Here is a 6,759-nt window from a genome sequence, read left to right as displayed (position 1 = left end):
ACTAAAACAGGAATATGACCTATTGATATATGTGTGGTCAAATTATTTTACGATAATTATTAAAACCTCTTATTAATTATTTAAAAGAAATATTATACAAATAAAAATATAAATATGATTAAAACATAAATATAAAAATTAAATTTCTAAAATATGTAAAACAAAAAAATATACCAGCTCTTTTAAAGGCGAATCCGAATCTAGTCAATACTACTAAAATAGAAACATAACATATTGATATATGTATGGTAAAACTATTTTAATACAATGATTAAAACCTCCTATTAATTATTTAAGAGAAATGTTATACAATGAAAAACACAAATATGACTAAAACATATAAATATAAAAATTAAATTTCTAAAAGAATATAAAACTAAAAAATATAAAAAGGCGGGTCCAAATGTAGAAATCTATTTAAAACCCGTTAAACTAAAATCTGTAGAATATCGGATCATGATAATAATTTTTAATTTTAATTTTAGTTGTTTAGTTTTAGTTTTAATTTTATTTTTTAAAGAAACATAATTTTTATGTTTGTGTGTTTGTATAATCATATTCTGTATGATATGAATTTAATAGAATAGATAAGTTTTGTAAGTATGTACATGTATCATATGGTAAGGCTTCGTCTTTTTGTCAATATTCAGTCCAAATTATTTGTTTTTTTTATTTGAACATAAAAACAGGAATATAGGGAAGTTACGAACGGTTAACAATATTCGAAGCCCAAATTATCGTTTCATATGCCGAGGGAAGTTACGAACGGTTAACAATGCTCTAAAATACCTTTTATTAATTGGTCATACAGGATAATTAATAGAATAGATTTTGATCCGCCCTTAAAAGGGCGGGTAAATTTTTTGTTTTACATCTTTTAAAAGTTTAATTTTTATATTTGTGTTTTTAATTATTTTTGTTTTTAATTTGTATAATATCTTTTTAAAATGATTTATAAGATGCTTTAATAATTATAATCTTTGTATAATATCTTTTTAGCCAGTTACGTGATTAATGACCATGATTAAGAAATTAAGAAATATAATTATGCAGTAATGGGCGTTCACAAAAAATACGATATCAAATCATATTGAATCATACGCCCTTTTGGGCCGTTACGTGATTAATAGCCAGTTACGTGATTTGGCAGTTATATTAATAAAAAGTATATTAAAGATGTATTTAGTGGCAGTTATAAAAATTAAAAAGTGGACATAACCTTATATCAATTGGATATATTGAAGAATTAATAGAATAGATACAAAGAAACCAGGGGATGTATCGGTATTTACAAATAGTATCAGGGTAAAATTATCCATCGAGTAACCCATCTTATTTAATGAATAAACCGAGATAAATCAAGCTAATCCAAAAATCAAACTCGATTTTTAATCGCAGGTTGGAGATGTACGATTTTCTTGATAATTTTTTAATTAGATTTTGACCTGTACATTCGTACGGGTATTTTTTTTTCTTTTAATTTTATAAATGTAGAACTAAAAATTTTAAATATAAGATTTACATTTTAATTTTATATTGTATAAATTTATAATCTTATTGTTTTAAATTTTTATTTTACATTATTAATATATAATGATTTATTGTATACATAAAACTTGTCAATTTCCCATAAAACTTTTTTATTATTATTATATACTAATATATTTTCGAGTTCGGTACAATAAATTCATAATCTGAAATCATCAAATAAAGAATCACATAAAATATGTTTTTTTAATTTGGATATTTTTCATACAATACATTTTAACATTTATTTAGTTATACTATAGAAATGATAGTTGTTTAGAATAATATATGTTTTCATATTGTATTTTAAAAATGTACTTTAACATCTATTATTTTAGTATATTCCATTATTTTATAGGTAAATACATTATTATGTTTAGTAGTTCAACCCTAATATTTTAGTGAATTTTATTCATAAGCATCTAAAAAATATTTAATAAATTTAATCGATATAGGATATTTTTTGATTATGGTATTAGTTTTTCTGATTTTTTGGTTATTAATTTCAAAATATTATGCTATTTTAAATTTTACACAATATTTTTTGTGTTGCATTTCAAAAAAAAAATACTTTTGGACCTATTATTTTATCTTCTGTAAAACTTGGAATATTATCATTATGAGTTTGGAATATTTATTTTCATAGTTGTATATTTAGTCAAGAGAAATTTGGAAAATCACATAATTATTTTTTGAGCTAGAAGATTATATGACTTTGAATCTTTTTGTTTCTAAATTAATGCATTATTTTATAAAAAATATTTAAATATTTGCTAATTTTTTCATTTTTCAATAGTTTTTCATAACTGTGAATAAACAATAAATTTATTTGTTATTAATATAATGAATATTAGAATTTCAAAGTTTTAGAATAGCAGATTTTTAAATAACAAATGAAATTAAGGTTAGTTATATAATTTATATTTGTATATAATTACCTTTAGATAATATATTGGGAGTTTACTAATAAATAAAATAATAATATATAATTATTTTTTAGATAATATATTGTTGTGAGTTACAATAACATAAAAAATCAGAGTTAAAAAAAACTTGTCTCGATCTCATTCAAGTCACGCCTCAACAAAACCTATTTCATCATACTCTTACGATACTAGTAGGAAACAAAAAGGGTATGGTATCAATTCGAGTAAATTATTGACAACTTTGAAGGCGCGCAGTCATTACGGGAATGACATTGACGGGATAAGTAGGGTATGTTCCGTCTTTGCAGTGGCGCAGCTAACAACTAAAATCAAGCATTTGTCACACAAAAAAAAAGGTAAAACTCCTCAATTTGTTTTTCAGCATTCTAATGTCATACCCGGTGACTGACTCTCTAACCAGCCCGTAGAACAAACATACATTCGAAGAAGGGACTTGTAGCAATGGTGCAGAAACGGAAGAAGCTCTTGAAATATCTCTGACTTGGATTCGTACTGCCTTGTCCTGTCACGACTCAGCCTTTTTTAAGATTACAAGTTCTAATAAGCTCTATGCGTTAGGATGCTTTAATAAGACTAAGACCTTAAGAGAACATTTTGTTTGCCTGCAAGATATAAAGATGATGATGATCTAAAGGTGAAATTGTGTAACTGGTAGTTTGTGATCTCACAGAAGCTCAACAGCAGAAGAAGACTGCTCCTCAAGACCTAAAGCCAGAGCAAGTGGAGAAATTCTCTAAGCTTGGAAGAATGGAGGCAAGAACTCAAGGCTTTGGAGAACAAAGATGAGGCTTAGCTTTCTTCAGCACCGACATGAACTGTCTATAGCTTTTAAAGACATGTTGTAGCTTTTTCTAATGACCATTGCTAGAAAACCAATCCAGAGTTTGTATGAATATGAAAAGAACACTCTATGACTGGTTAATAAACTTAGCACAGTACCTAAATTCTCTAACTAAAACATGTGTTCAACAAACAGATGATGTAAAGTTGCTGTAAAAGAACTATATAACCGTTACAAACTGTTACATCTGACAGAGAATCTGCCATTAGTGTATCCCACAGCTACGTCATTCCATTTTCCACGGTCCCTTGAGTGAGTTTTACATATAGATCCATGTAAGCTTTAGGTGTCCTCTCCCCCATTACCACCATCTCACGAAAAAATTCAACAAAAAGATCTTCGCAGGCTTCAGGTGGCCTCATCTCATATTCCACCATCATCTCTTTAAAAAGTGTAACATATACCTCTTTGCAAGCCTTCTCTGCCGTCATCCCATTCTCCACCATCTCTTGAATAAATATAACATAGAGATATTTGCAAGCTTCAGGTGGCTTCACCACATCATCCATCATCTCTCCAATAAGTTTAACAAATAGCTCTTTGCAAGCTACAGGTGGCGTCATCCCCTTTTCCAACATCTCTTGAATAAGTACATATAAATCCTCGCAAGCTTTAGATAGCGTCATCATCTTATTTTCCACCGTATCTTGTTTAAGCTTAACGTAGAGATCCATGCAAGGCTCAGGTGGCCTCATTCCCTTTTCATCATCTCTTGCATAAGTAGATAAAGATCCTCGCAAGCTTTAGCTGGCGCTATCATCCAATTCTCCACCATCTTTTGTTTAAGCGTAACATAGAGATCCATGCAAGCTTTAGATAGCCTCATCCCCTTTTCAATCATCTCTTGAATAAGTGCATAAAGATCCTCACAAGCTTTAAATGGCGTCATCATCCCATTTTCCACCATCTTTTGCTTAAGTAGAGCATATGTAACCATGCAAGATTCAAGTGGCGTCATCCCCTTTCCCACCATCATCTCATGAATAAGTTTCTGCGCCTTATCTTCACATCCATTCTTGCAACAACAATTTATTAGCGCTGCGTAGGCCACACCATCAGGCTCCACCCCATTTTCAACCATGTGACGGTCTGGTTCGAAGTTACGGGCTTTCATTTCTCTCATGATATCATGTATCGGATTATGGTCTTCAAAAATTGTGAACGTTACCAAATCAGGAACGACTCTTCTCTTTTTCATGTCTTTAAAAAAAACACAGGCTTCGTCAAACCGCTCCATCAGGCAGTAGGTGTTGATCATGGTTGTGTAAGTGTACTTATCAGGGGTAATCTCTCTAGACTTAAGTAAAACTTTGAAGTTCCTCCGTGCATTTACAACATTCCTAACTCGGCACCAAGCTCCGATCATGATCCCATGCATGCTCTTCCCAGGCTCAACTCCAAGTTTGTACGTTCTGTTCAGTACTAACTGAGCTTTGTAGATGTGATGAGCATCGCTGGCGCAAAGGCTACTGACTAGTATGAAGTAGACATTCTTGGGAAGAGGCAAGTCCCCAAGCCTGTCGAATCGTTCAAAGGCCTCATCGAGACGACCAGTTTTACAATAAGCTTTTATGAAAGTTGCGTCATATCCCCTATCATGTTCCAAACCCTTGTAGTAAGCATCAGCGTCCTCTGTTTTGTCTGCAACAACCAGGCCTTGGATGACCATGTTGTGTGTGAGGTTAGTGGGCTTTAAACCTCGGCCTTCCATCAGTTCTAGCGTTTTGTTCACGCTCTTTAAATCACCGTTCCTAGCTAATCCACCGGCGAGCACGTTGTACGTGACGATATCAGGCGTTATACCATTTTTTTTCCATTTCCATAACCAGATCAAGCGCTTGGTCGACTTTGCCGTGTGCACAGCAACCACCGATCAGAGCCGTGTAGTTGACGACGTCAGGAGATATCCCTCTACGCGTCATTCCTCTGAACAACTCAATAGCCTCTTGCATTTGACCAAGCTTTACCAAAGCATCGAACGCCACGTTGTAGCAAACCCTGTCGAGCGAAGCGTTCAAGTCACGAAACTGCTTGAAGAGATCATAAGCTTCTTCGAACTTGCCCATGTGACAGCAGCACTCGAGGAAGGAGCTCGCGATCACACGGTTTATCTTCATTTTTCTACCATTCCCCACCACAACGTCGTTGAAAAACTGCAAAGCTCTAGGGAAGTTCATGGTCATGCGATGTCCTTCGATGATGGCGGAGTAAACACACACGTCCTGACCAATCCCGCGCTTCTTCTCCATGTTGTGGACAAGCTCTTCAGCCTCGTCCATTTTCATCTCGTGACACAAACGAACGACCACTTTGCGGTACGCCTGGACCACCAGCACGCGAGTATCCTCCGCATCATCATCCGCAACTAATAAACCATATTTACGGAAGAGAAAGAGAGCCATATCGTATTCACCACAAGCATTCAGACGGGTAATGATGAAATTCAAGGAACGTTTACATGGCAGGGAATAACAAAACGTATCGATAGCTTGGCCGAACATGTTGAGATTAGCATAAGCTTTAACCAATGAACCGCAGAGCCTCCTGCTCAACAGCAGCGATGATGATGAACCCTCTCCTTCTTCAATTGCATTCAACAAATCCCTCACACTGAAACCACGTGCCTCATCTCCTTTCTTAATAAGTTCCGTGAGCAACTGATCCAGCTTCTGATCTAAACGACAACTAGTACAATTACACAGGATTCTGATAACAGTGGCATAAGGTTGGACACCCCTGTTGTTTCCTTCGATTCGTTTCAGAAACGACAACGCACGATAAGGACGATCCTTCAAACTAGTCAGTACTTGCAAAACCCCAATTTCGTTGTTTATTCCCAATGATTTATTTTTTTTTTTTTTTTTTTTTTTGAATAAATGTTAAATTTTATTCAAGCCAAAACGTTTTTTACATCAAGTGCACCTGTGGATTTGAGTATTTACATTTTTAAAACACTAAAGCAAAAAGAATTATCCTGTTTCTCTATCCCTTCCATTCCCTTGTACCTCAAACCAAGTTATTAAACCTTCCTCAAGATGCTGCTGTCCCCTTCCTTTCACAGATAGTAACTTTAGTCTCATGCTTCTGTCTAGAAATCGGACCAAACTGTTAACATCTTTCGGTTGCTCCCCGTGTCGTCTAGCGTTGCGTTCTCTCCACACTGTGTGCAACGTAGCTTGAAGAACATACCGAAAGATAAAAGTCTTAGTTGGTGAGAGACTTGGGTTAGGCAAGAGCAACTTTAGAGTATTCCAGTCAGTGGTAAAGTTGTCTTGCATAAGCCCACCGATTAACTTCTTCCAGACCTGTCCCGAGTAGCGGCAGCCAAAAAACAAATGACTACAAGACTCTTCCTCTTCATTACACAGAACACAAGTTGCGCTCACTCCCATGTTCCAATGCTGCATTTTGTCCGCTGTTTGTAATCTCTCCCGCATAATTACC

General features: G+C 34.1%; 1 pseudogene; it reads right to left on the bottom strand.

The window, feature by feature from the left end:
- Positions 1–3,542: 3,542 nt before the first annotated feature.
- On the bottom strand, positions 3,543–6,158 carry LOC108829145 (putative pentatricopeptide repeat-containing protein At1g13800; annotated as a pseudogene).
- Positions 6,159–6,759: the final 601 nt, after the last annotated feature.

This window comes from Raphanus sativus, chromosome 5 (assembly GCF_000801105.2).
Source record: "Raphanus sativus cultivar WK10039 chromosome 5, ASM80110v3, whole genome shotgun sequence".
Lineage (NCBI taxonomy): Eukaryota > Viridiplantae > Streptophyta > Magnoliopsida > Brassicales > Brassicaceae > Raphanus > Raphanus sativus.
Note: the sequence above shows the minus strand (reverse complement) of the source record. Positions and strands in the feature narration are given on the sequence as shown.